Below are 13,096 nucleotides of genomic sequence, written 5' to 3' on the forward strand. Positions count from 1 at the left end.
GATTGCATGGTATAGCATAGAAGTACATGTGTCATCAAACTACGGGCTATCTCCAGGAGCACACCAAGGAAGGGAGAGCTTTACAAGACCAAAAACGTGGTCAGTCATTTTAAAGGTGGGGACTTTTTTCCTTGTGAAGATCTACTGACTACACGCATGTGTTTGGAAAGAAATCAACCAAAGATGTCACATAAATTTAAAGAGATACAATTCTTAAGAGAAAAATATAAAATAACCCAATCACTTTGCAAATTAGCAACACATGATACAGAACCTTCTTTAAAAACAAAAGTAAAATATATTTAGAAAGGCAGAGAAGGTCACAAACCATTGAAATATCTAGATTTTCTTTCTCCCCCATGAACCCCTAGAATATTTTCTGACTTGGAAGTGATATCAAGCTCACTGAAAAAGTATGCTGTTGATGGATATTTATTGACATGGAAAGATGTTCATATTTTGGATAGTAAAAAGGTAGAACATACAATATAATCCATATTTATTTATGTATTTATTTGTAAATAGGCATAGAGAAAATGTCTAGAAGTTTCTGTAAAAATATTAATCATGGTTATCCCTGGGTGGGAACCAGACAGCATCTATTCACCTTCTCAATGTGCAAGCACTTGTCATGTCATTTATACTTGTAATAACTCTGTGAAATAAGTACTAGAAGCCTACAGTGAGACCAGGGCAGGGGAGCAGGCATTTAATAAATGATAGTTATTTTTAAATTATCATCTTATTTTTATTTTAATATTATTTATTATTTAGAGACTATCTCTGTTTTATAAATTAATACACATAGGTGAAGTGGCACCAAGGGCCCCACTTTGAATCTTTGCTGTTAGCTGGCTATCATTGGGTAGGTCATTTAATCTCTGATATTCAGCTTCTTCACTTATTAAATGATCCCAATGATAGTAATTATACTTACTTCATAGGGTAGATGTGAGGATTAATAAATTAATCCATATAATGTACTTAAAATAGTGTCTGATACATAGCAAGAACTCAATAAATGTTGGCTTTTATTCTTCCTGTCAAAAAAGGAATAATAACGTCCACCTCATGAAGTCAGTAAAAATTAAATAAAATAAAAACAGCTACCATGTAATGAGTGCCAGATGTGCAAAAAGCACCATACAAGTCCCTTTACACAAATTCCATTATAGGCTCTAAAAAAAGAGTTAATAACATTTCATTTCAAGCTACAAACCATCCCTGAATAAACTCTTCCTCCTTCTGTCTTCCATTACCAAAGAATATCGTCTTGAGATTTGTGACTATCACAAGGATCATCGGCACTTATCACACTCTCTAGGAACCTCTTCTCTCATCAAATAGTGGTTTTCCTCTTCCTTCAGACCTCTCTGTTGCAGAAAGAGGGAACAATGATATGGGTCTCCTGCAACTGACTTCTTTTCCCTGCTTTAAAACCTCTCTCAAGGTCCAAAAAATACAGAAACTATGAGTTGGGTTAAAAGATCCAGAACACAACACCAAGAAAGAGATGGTGGAGAAAGTATGGCCCAATAAATCTGTATATTCCTAATGTCTCCCTGTCTCCCAGGGAGACCAGAAGGGATGAAAACTTTAGTTAAAATTTAGTTAGGTAAAAGAAAAGATACTTATGACTGAAAGCTATAAAATAATGGGGAGGGTTATCTTTTCTGCAGAAACTTCCTGGAATGACATAGAAAGGGTGCTTCCTAAAAATGAAGAAATGTACAACATAAATCTTTTTCTTAGAGAGAGAAAGAGCACATACATGGGTGTGGGAGGAGCAGACAGACAGAGAGAATCTTAAGCCCTCATGTGAGTCCAATCTCATGACCCTGAGATCATGATCTGGGCCAAAATCAAGAGTTGGGTATTTAACCAACTAAGCCACCCAGGCAGCCCACAACATAACTTTTTAAAGATCCCCCAATTAGGGAGAAGCATAGATGATTAACATTCAGTTTATACAATATTCTGTGCAAGGGCTGAGATACTTAGACAAACAGTCAAAGCCTTGCCCTTGTTAGTCTTATGCTCCAGTTAGGGGAGACAGACAATGAACGTAATAGTATATAAAGCATATCTTAGAATGTAATAACTGCTACTGAAAACAGAGCTGGTTAGGAAATAGAACCAGCCAGAGTGGTGATAGAGACCAGAGATTGTGATTTTAAATAGGGTGGTCAGGGTATCATTGAGGTGTTATTTAAACAAAGACTTGAAGTAGATGAGGGAGAGAAATATGTCAGTATCTGAAGAAACATGTTCCAGCAGATAAAGCAGCCAGCATGAAAACCTTGAGGTAGGAATGTGTCCGATGTGTTTGTAGAACTATAAGGAAACACCTCAGGAAAAAGTCATGTAAGAGATGATGGTGGAGAGGAGAGAAGATAGAAGGGACTTGGAAGCCATCCATTGGCAGGACCAGTTTTCATTACAAGTGAAACAAGGAACCATTGGAAGGGTTTGTTGAGAGTAATGTGCTCTGACTTATGCTTTAAAATGGTCATTCTGGCTGTTGTGTTGAAAATTTCCAGGGAGGGGACATATGATGAAGCAGAGGGCACACCTACTGCAATCATCCAGGTGGGAAACTATGGCAGCTTGAACCAAGGCGTCAGATTCTGGATATTTCTGAAGGCAGAGCTGACTAAACTTCCTGAAGAGTTGAATGTATGGTGTGAGAGAAAAAGCAAAATCAAGAGTGACCCTGAAATTTTGGGAAGGATGGAGATGCCATTAATGGAAAAAGGTTGTAGGCAATTTAATTTCCCCCTTTTCAAAAACAAGGAACATCCCAAAATGAGACGGAGAAACATCCAGTCCTTCCCTCATCTCAGGGAAGTGGGGGGAAAAAATCCCATCTCATAACTACAGGAGTTCTTCCTGAGAAACTGGTCTTTTCAGTTCATATCCACAAAAAGTACAGCAAACATACCCAGGACTCTCCTCCCCTGGTGCTTGTCCTTGAAACCTCACTCCTGTGCTTATATCTTGCCCATGTATCTGACATCACGGAATGAGGCTGAAATTCTCTGCGCTTACAGTTTTCTAACACGCTGATACTTAATCACTCTTATGAATGACACTAATGGAAATACTTAGTCTTTTTAGGAACATATAGCATAACATGATACACATGCTTTCTAATCTTTTGTTCATAATTATTTGTAAACTATGCACTCTGTGTTATCCTTAAAGAGAAGACAGACACTTCCTGGGTTAGCAAGTGCTCTGCGTGGCAATTGGTTATCTGATACGTCTGGTTAACAAGTTTCTCTTTGACATTTAATAAACTGCAATGATTTCTCATGTGGTTATTTCCCCACTTGCTTCATGAGGGCAAAGGTCGGTATAAAGGGCAGCTTAGTGGGTCTGGTTACAGTAATAAAGGCAATTCCTATGGATAAGTGGGAAGTAAAAAGTTGTATTTTCTGCCTCTGTTTTTTGAAGTTTAAATGTCCAGCTTTTCTGTGGAAATACATGATATCTTATTCTAATATTTTTGCCGTTCACAGTTTTATTTATACCTTCTTTGCCATCAATTCAATGCTTTTAGTTATGGTTTCACATCTTCCACACTAAAGATATTATTTTTTTTAATTTTTTTTAATTTTTATTTATTTGTGATAGTCACAGAGAGAGAGAGAGAATAAGGCAGAGACACAGGCAGAGGGAGAAGCAGGCTCCATGCACCGGGAGCCCGACGGGGGATTCAATCCCGGTTCTCCAGGATCGCGCCCTGGGCCAAAGGCAGGCGCCAAACCGCTGCGCCACCCAGGGATCCCACTAAAGATATTATTAAATAAAGGACAAAAAGCAAGGTTTTTAAAAAAATGGAACTAGATTTTCTAAAATCAAGATATACTTGAGTTTTCCAATAAAATCATCCTTCAGTTTATGTTCATGAAAACTCTATATATCCAATAAATCAATATTTCAAAATATACTAAAAGAAAAGCATGATTCACAAGTCATCAACCTGCCCAGAGCCTCAAATACCCAGCCACTGGCAATTTGACTTTATAGAGTAGATTTAAATGGTAAAACCAAGAGTATTTTTCTGACCCTCCTCCCTCCAAAGGAAAACATAACACAAAGCAGCCCAGAAAATACCTCAAATCACCTCACCCATCACCATGTAAGAATTCTTATTTTTACATAGTCATGGTTACAGAAAGGACAGAATTTTTTTAAAGACCCAACATTTCCTCCTAAAATATAGTCTTACTAGTGTTTTGCTTCACATGAAAGTTTACACGCTCGTCAGTGACTCACCAGGCTTGCATCTCGTTAGGTCCTTGGAAAGGTTCTCTTTGCTTTGAGGCTGTGTCAGAAACTTAAAATATAAAATGTGTTCAGTGAAGCTGCCTGGTGTGAGTGACTTTGTTTATTCCCTGGACTCCACAACGGAGTGAAAATCCCAATCCTTCTCTTTGTAAAATAGCAAAAATATTCTCTACCTCACTCATCTCTTCTATCCTTCAGGCCATAACGAACCCCACCACATGATCTTAGCTGATTTGTCAAGGAAAAGGTGTAAAATGTACATGTGTCGAGCAAATTAGGAATGGTCGATTACAAAATGATTTAAAAGTCTCTTCAAGTTGATGGAGCTGCCTCACTAGCTCTTTGCTTGTATGTATTTGTCGAAAGAGTACGCTTTTTCAGGGTGGCAATGAGGTAAGTGCAGCAGGAGACACTTGCATTAGCAGAGAGAGAGTGATTCTAAAACAAGCCTAGGGTAATCAGACTCTTTGGCTCTGATGACCAAGCCAGAGCACGTACAGGAAGCGCACTGGTCAGCTAATGTTAGAGAAACACTGGCCTCTCACAGGGCCCCAGATGTCACACTGATTATGGATGGTGTGATAACTTGTAGTGTATTTTGACAGTCATTCAAGTAAAAATATAGCTGAGAGAACAGCAATAGAAAAGCCATCTGAGGCCTGATTTTTTCATTTTTGTGAGTAAGGCCATAAAGTTCCCAGTCCATTACCATCCTCTCTCCTTCCTTTCCAGTAGCGTTTACCTTCCTCTTATTTTTAAAGGTGCAAATACACTAATGAGATACAACTTTTTAAAAATTAGTATTGATGTGCAAATTTTTGTTTTCCTAATGTTTCTGGCATCATCTACGGTGATATCATAAGCAAACAATCTTACAGTATGTATCTTGACTACTTGTATAGACAAATATCATACGACTAGGAAAAACCCTCCATCTCTGTATGAAGTGTTTTGTCCATTTATAGCAGCATAAAATACAGCCAAGAATCACAAACACTGGGAGATGGCAAGAGGTAGTGGCTAAGTTCTTGCACCGTTGGCTAGGTTCGTTTATTTTTTTTATGCCATTTTTACACATGTGAGCCAAGAAAATTAGCATAGCTGAGTCTACCTGAAGTGTAGTAACAAGCTAATTCTAAGGAAAAACCAAACAGAAGCTGTACCCTGACCCTTTTCAGATTTGCTCTTTATTGGGGCTTAGGGACCTAAACCTCTCCCTGGCAGACCCTAGTGTGCTTTAGTGTCACTCTGGATGTCAGAGTGACATCCAGAACAGGTAGTGATGATAAACAGAGCAAGGCCAACGAAAATTGTAGGGAAGAGAAATAATATTTGAGGAGAGCTCCCTGAACTAGCATATATTTAAAACAACACATTGGTAAATGTGAAGTAAATTCCAAGATAAACCAAAAGGAAGGTTCCAACTGGCAGAAACTTATCTGCCTACTAAAGATAATTCCATGGATTTTTATTTAAGGGATAGTACAAGGTCATGTGAAATAACATAGTTATTAGAAAACTGAGTCAAAGACTATTTTAACACTTCGTATAGCTTCAAGGAAGTAGCCCTGTCACATCATATTATCTGTTTACTAAGCACAAAGCCAGGAAATATCATGGATCAGTATCAATATCAAGATTCTAAGAATTATTCAACTAGTTTTCAATTATGTTCCTCCAGGGCCCATTTGTGGTCTTATTTCCTAGAAATATTTTATTTAGTTATACAATTGCTTATTAAAAATTCCCAATGCATAAATGTTTCATAAGACAACTGGATAGTCAATTTCCACTTCTGTTCAAATGCACAGTCCATGGAAACATTCTGCAGTCCTCATGGAGAACCAAGAGGAATCCTGGTAAAGGTCTTCTTGAGGGTAGCAAACCTGATGGAACACCTTGTACAATGAAGCACTGTTTGCAATTATGACGTAACTGCGTTCTTATCTACTTCTGGAGTTGCTTTTGTATTTATCAGAGCTGCAAGCATTTTCCTAAGATCAAACTACCTTACAGAGAAGTATTCTGATTTTCCTTCAGTAAAGGAAGGAAAAACTGCTCTATTTTTGCAGCACTGCAAAATCTTGTTCAGCTCTATTCCCCGTTTCCTCTGAAGGTCACTTCTCCATCTCTACCACTTCTTCAACATTATTCTCTTCCACTGATACTTACCAAGTCAGATAGAGAAGGGTGTACCTATTTTATATTTTATTTTTAAACAGTTAGAAGGGACACATCTAAAGATTTTAAACAGTAGTAGCTGATCTCATTTTTTTTATTTTCCTAAATATATTTTTTCTTATTTAAAAGAAAAAAGCCTCATTGTACAAAATTTGGAAATTCCAGAAAAGTACAAAGTACAAAAGTGATGATACAAATTGGTCACATTACCATCAGCCAGAGATGACCACTCTTAATGTTTTTTCCAATCTTCTTTTCTATTCATATATATATATATATATTTTAAGATTTTATTTATTTAATCATGAGAGACACACAGAGAGAGAGGCAGAGACATAAGCAGAGGGAGAAGCAGGCTCACTGCAGGGAGCCCGATGCGGGACTCAATTCCTGGTCCCTGGGATCACGCCCTGAGCCAAAGGCAGATCATCAACCACTGAGGCACCCAGGTGGCCCCATATATTTATTTTTAATGATGTTCAGATAGTATTGTGTCCTGTTTTCTCTACCTACCTTTATATTTTGAAAGTTATGCCCCCAGGTTGTTCAAACATAATTTTAATTTCTCCATAATGGTCATAATTTATTTACATCTTCCTTCATTGTAGGACATTTAGATATTTCTCAATTTTTCATTATTTTAAGTAATGTTATTGAGAATATCTTTCTAGATATTTAAAAATTGCCCTTTATCATTAAAACAGCTGATTAATCCAATATTTCTATGTACCTAGTGAGTTTTAGTCCCATGTGAGATGAGGGTCGCTGTCACATTCTGCCATCACACTGTCTCCAGATGAGGCACCCCAACATATCTTATGACTTGCCTGAGGCCACAAAACTAGTAATGTGAAATTTGGAATTCTTCGATTTTTTCACTTTCTCCATCTCCCATGCTCAATCACACTACTAAGTCAATCCTTTTGAATGGTATCTTTTTAACCCATTTATTTTCATTTAATACTAATGTTTGCTCCCCTATCCCAGGCCCTTCTTTGTAACCAACCCCAAAGTCATCTAAATGGCCTTCCTGCCTCTGGGACCTCCTTGTTCTAATCCTCCTCGTACACCTGCACAGTAGCAGATGGATCGTTCTTTATGCCACTGTCCAGCTGATTGACTTCTTAGTGAAACCCCACACATCATATAAACTCCTTTGACCGGCTCTCAAAGCACCGTTTTATGCAACCAATCTTAACCTCATCCACTCCCCTCTCTGTTCACTATCCCATACTTGGCTTCTTGCCTTCTCCTTATAGCATTCACCCCACTCAAAATATTAATGTTTCCCTTCATCTCTTCAAATTTTACTCCATCCTCCAAGGCCCAGTTCAAGTCTCATGAAATTGAAAGAGCTTCCTATTGGATTGGAGCAAGTTGCCTTCCTTCCCAGTGGATTTGACATTGGCCAACTTGTGTTAAAAACTCTTGCTTTGCTGCTTCTGCTGGGAGAGTTGAGGGGACATAATTAACTCCCCAGAGCCTATTTCTACATTTGGAAATATGAATGGTTATACTAATATCTGCTGTCTATCAACGTCCCAGGATCCTAAGAAGGACTGGATATGTGTTACATAGTTTTGGTAAGATGTTAAGTGTCATAAGATAAGAAAAAGGATTGTCCACACTTTGAAACAATTCAGTACCCAGGTCTGTACCACTAATACCTTCTGCTTCATCATATGCTCTCACTGTTTGCATATGTTAATCATTTCTCCTCAGCTTGATTGCTAAGTTTCTGAATGCAATACAGTATCTCATATTACTTCTATAATCCCAGACTGTAACACTGAACATTGTCCTAAAGACTGCTAGTCTAATAGAGATGAGTTACAGCTGGTAAGGTCTGGCTATGAGTCACATTGGGATTTAGATATAAATGAAAGACCCCCAGATTTCTGTAAGCCTTCTGGAAGAGGATAGTCTGACACTTTGGGGAGCCCTGGAAGACTTTGTAAAGTCTATGAAACGTACTCTTAATTTGGATCTTGCCTTTCAGAGATATTCACTGAATTTTCACAGCAACCCTTAGGTAAAATACACATTCTGAAATCAGAGAACAGAAACAAGTATATCCTGTAGACATCCAGGAACAATAGCCAGACCTTTGGATATCTTTATCAGAAAGCTCAGGTTACCTAATCATGATATGTTGTTAAAGATGGTCTGCTGATGGTCTGCCTATAAATTACTCATTTGGTCTGAAATTCATGTCTCAGTTTTGATTATCTAATTACCAGAGATCTGAAGAACACTTTTCCCCATAGGCTTACCCCTAAAAGAGCCAGTTCTAGGTTACAGTTAGAGTTAATGACAAGAAATAGAATCAGTGCTATATTTAGGTTCAGAGTTGGGGTTACTGTTAAGTGGATGGTTAGTGTTCAGGTGAAGGCTCAGCTGAGAATGAAGTGTAAGTCTAGGTGTACAGATGTAGATTTCTGCTAGAGTTAGTATTACACTTGGGGTTAGGGTTGGGGATAGAGGTATGGTTAAGGCTACAGTTTAGGGTTGGAGTTCAGTTTAGGGTTAGGTTAGATTCCTGGGTCCAAAGACAATTTAATAAAAAAGGATTCCTGAAGATCCCACTTTGTCTAGTAAAACATGACAGGCTTTTCCAATTTCCAAATTCCCAGAACTAGTGAAATACTGTTGGTAAAGAACACTGTACAGCATTCCAAGATTAAATGCAACTATATGGTTTCCCATAGCTTATCATGGTTTCCACCAGTTTATACAGTTTTCATTAAATCTCTAATACCAAAAGGGCAAGTAACACTTTTAATGTCAATGTTAAAACCCCCAAGTTCAATTTGCAGATTGTATTCAGTCTGTATGGCCCACTTCCTCTGCCCTGGTAGGCCCAATTTCCAACATAAAAGCTGACACCATTAAAGAAAAAAACCATAATCTAGAATTTACTTACATTTCTATAAAAAACTATCTTCAAATAAACTCTATACTTTGAAAGTACTAGTCAGTTGTCCAATGCCATCTACAGAAAACACCATTGGTTTTTAATAGAAACATGCTTCCAAATTGTTAGATGCCAGTCATGTCTGTTTTTCCAGCCCAGACCTCTTTCTCAAACTTCAAACTTGGATTTCCAATGAACAAATGATGTCCCCATGTCGCACTGAATGGGAACAGTCCAAAAATGAACCCATTGTTTCCACAGCCCTCACCCAAATCACCTGCTTCTGCTTCTTTTACAATCTGTTTAAAGGCAATGTTAATTACCAAGTGCTCAGAACCAAAAACTTTTGCTCAACTTTTTCCTCATCTCCCCCCGTATCAGTTCATTGTAAAAATTCTCTCAAATCTTTTCTGCATCCTCTCTCTCAATCTTCAATTAGGCCTTCGCTATCTCTTGCCTAAATCATTGCAACAGCCTCCTAAATAACCTTTGAATAATTTCCCTAATTTCAAGTTCTTCCTTGTCCAGTCTGCCCCTCTACATTGTCACCAAAATGTGACATCTTTGTTGGAAATCTTTTCTAGATTGTCTTCTAGTTTCTTCTACAAAAACCTTCTCCCTCCTCTGTTCCCCTGGAACTTTCCAATTCCTCCTTTGCATCACGCCATATCTTGTACATCTATGGTGGTACTTACCACACTTTATTACACTTGTCTCCTTGGAATCAGTGGTAAACTTCTGGAAGCTGAGTCTATCTCATTTATTCCTGCACATGGTATGTGCCCACAAAATTTTGCTAAGAGAAAATGGTTTACAGGACTAAGTAACTTTCACAGATCCTCTTTATATATTAGCACAGCCAGTCCCAAAATAAAATTCATGCTGTGTAAGGGTTCTTTAAAAAGCACACCCTGCATCTTAACAGGAAGTTACAGATTAATAAACAGCTGACAGAACAAACTAAATAGCATCCAGTGAATCACCAATTGACTGTCCCATTGCTGCTAACCAGATGCAGGGAGAAAGTAAAGATGAAGACAAAACATCATCCCTCAATGATGAAGAATTTTGCAAGATGCTCCAAGGCTCTGGGTAACAGAGCGTTACATATTTCCCTACACCATGGTGATAATTCAAACACAGAAAAAAGGCTATAATAAAAATGGATTTGGAGGCTACATGAATACAGAAACTGGATTAATACCAAGTTAGAGGCCACAGAATATCCACCACACCCTATCTCATCCACTGTGTCATGGAGACCCTTGCATGTGGTGTATAATCAGTTTTTTAGTTACTATTCATGAGCACATGATGAATATACAGACAATATTTGGTTTTCTGTAACCACTGGCTGCACTGCAATAGAACTAAGAGAGGTGGGTTTCACAATTTTAAAAAGCAAAGAGCTCAGCTACCCTTCTTCTGAAGGCCTAAAAGACACAGCTCTGGGCATAGATTGTATGTACCAGAGGCCTAGCACTTAGAGCTTTTTCTCTTGGGAAAAATGCTAAACCTAGTACCCTGGAAGGTTAGTCCCTATTGAAAACTCCCAATGAAAAAAAAAAAAAGAAAGAAAGAAAGAAAAAAGAAAACTCCCAATGACAGCTTTTACTTGAAAAGTGGCCAAAGGAAGCATAAGGGATGACTAGTGGGAGACAATATACAGAAGGACTGTGGCCGTACCACATACAAAAATAGAATACTGACCCACAACGTCTGCACTGACCAGACCCAAATAGTCAAGATTTGATCAATAAATGCAAGCTCCCCTAATATTTGCCCTGCTTGTGCCAGTGCTTCTAACTCAGAACCAACTAGAGAAAGCCAAATATACTCCCCAACAAATCACATAGAATGTTTGCCTTCTTTCCACAGGTGAACAGCCTCTAATCAAGGCCTACCCACAGCCTTCCTTGTTTTCCACAATAGAATCTTCCCACTACTTGCCTGCTCTTTGAGTCTTTTCTTAGGTATGGCAGTGGCTGACTTCCCTGCCAAATCAAGCTCTGAATAAATGGCTTCTGCTTGCTCTCATTTGAGTGTTTGTGGTCTTTGAAGCCTTCTAAGAGCCTACGTGTGACAGAAAGAGGACTTGGTGTTACAGTGGGGGCTGCAGAGGATGGGGGGGGACAGTGGGGGAATTGGCACTTTCAGTTTCAGTGGAAGTAGCTGGGGGTGCAGAAAAAGTGCACAAGTGACTCTTCTGGCTAGGGCCTGAAGGCCCACTGGAGAAAAGGGAAAGGAAACAAAAAAATATGCTCAGGAGTGAGCCAATGGTGCAGGCACATGAAGATGGGGGTGCACAAGGCTTGGGCTGGAAGCTGGGTTTGCCAGCTGTTCCAGAATGTGGAGATTGAGGAGGGTGGTGCATGTCGTGCGGTGACATCTCCAATGACTAGTGAGTAAGAAGGAACAGTTCCGCAACCCGGAGAAGTACATCAGCAAGGTCCACTAGATATCTGCTGTGCAGCTGGGATCCAGGTGGAGGAGGTCCACATGCCGGACCTTGCAGTGGGAAACTGGTGCAGATCCCCTAGGGCAATAGGCTGCAGTGGACCAGCTGCTGATCCTCCAGCACCACCTCAGGATGGAGGTAGGAGATGGTGAAGAAGACACTGACCCGTGACCACATGCTGCTGTCTGGGTCCTAGATGGCCACAGTCACTCTTCACTCCAAAACAGTCTCATCCTGTCTTTGCTGACTCATGAAATAAAGAGCAAAGATGATACAAAGAAAACAGATTCTCATAGGACCAGAGAGGGTAAAACAACCCAAGAGAGCAAAAACAAATGCAGTAGATTCAGATGTTACTAGCACCGAAGAGTAGTTGATTCTATAAGACAAACTCAGTTATCCACAACGAAACTGGCAAGTATGATTTGCTGATGGCTTTTCTGCCTTTGTCTTCTTAATGACCAATTATGGACTTTTGGAACTGGGGAGCACAAGTGGTCTTTATATTGCATTGCAGTTTACATAGAATATAGTGTTCAGTTTCTCATTATTGGAATTTGGTGATGGTGAACCCAAAAAGCCTTCCATTTGCAGTCTCTCTTTCCTTGGCTTATTCTGTAAAGAAAATAACAAAAGATAATAACTTACTAAAGCACTTGGAAGCTTTTGAAACTACAGGAAATGAAGCAATCGTTTGCTTGGTTAAATAAGAACACTGACAATTAACAGAATGATAGTCCAGGCTTACATTGGTGAGATCATTATAGAACAATTCCTAAACTTAAATCTGTTCCAGACCCATTTTGGGATATCTTTTTAACAAATATTATGTTAATGGTTCTTATAATTCCAATATGTTTTTTGTTTTTTTAGATATCAAAGGTCCACTACAACAGACTGGCAATAAAATAAAATATGTGTTGTTAGGATTTATACTGCATTTAAAAATAGACTATAGGAGGGGATCCCTGACCGGCTCAGCGGTTTAGCACCTGCCTTCAGCCCAGGGCATGATCCTGGAGTCCCGCGATCGAGTCCGACATCAGGTTCCCTGCATGGAGCCTGCTTCTCTCTCTGCCCGTGTCTCTGCCCCTCTTTCTCTCTCTCTTTGTCTCTCATGAATAAGTAAATAAAATCTTTTAAAAAAATTTTTTTAATTAAAAAATAAAATAAAAATAGACTATAGGAAAGAAAGAAAGAGAGGAAAGGGAAGGAAGGGAGAAAGGAAGGGTATAATATAAGAGAGTCTA

The 13,096-nt window shown here is 38.8% G+C and overlaps 1 long non-coding RNA gene across 1 annotated transcript in view; it reads right to left on the reverse strand.

Annotated features, from left to right (window-relative positions):
• Positions 1 to 10,339, reverse strand: part of LOC111090270 — a 37,234-nt gene extending 26,895 nt beyond the window's left edge. The window contains exon 1 of the long non-coding RNA XR_005371408.1: positions 10,084 to 10,339. This is a non-coding gene — a long non-coding RNA (uncharacterized LOC111090270). The remainder of the gene's footprint in view (positions 1 to 10,083) is intronic.
• Positions 10,340 to 13,096: the final 2,757 nt, after the last annotated feature.

This window comes from Canis lupus, chromosome 16, assembly GCF_011100685.1.
Source record: "Canis lupus familiaris isolate Mischka breed German Shepherd chromosome 16, alternate assembly UU_Cfam_GSD_1.0, whole genome shotgun sequence".
Lineage (NCBI taxonomy): Eukaryota > Metazoa > Chordata > Mammalia > Carnivora > Canidae > Canis > Canis lupus.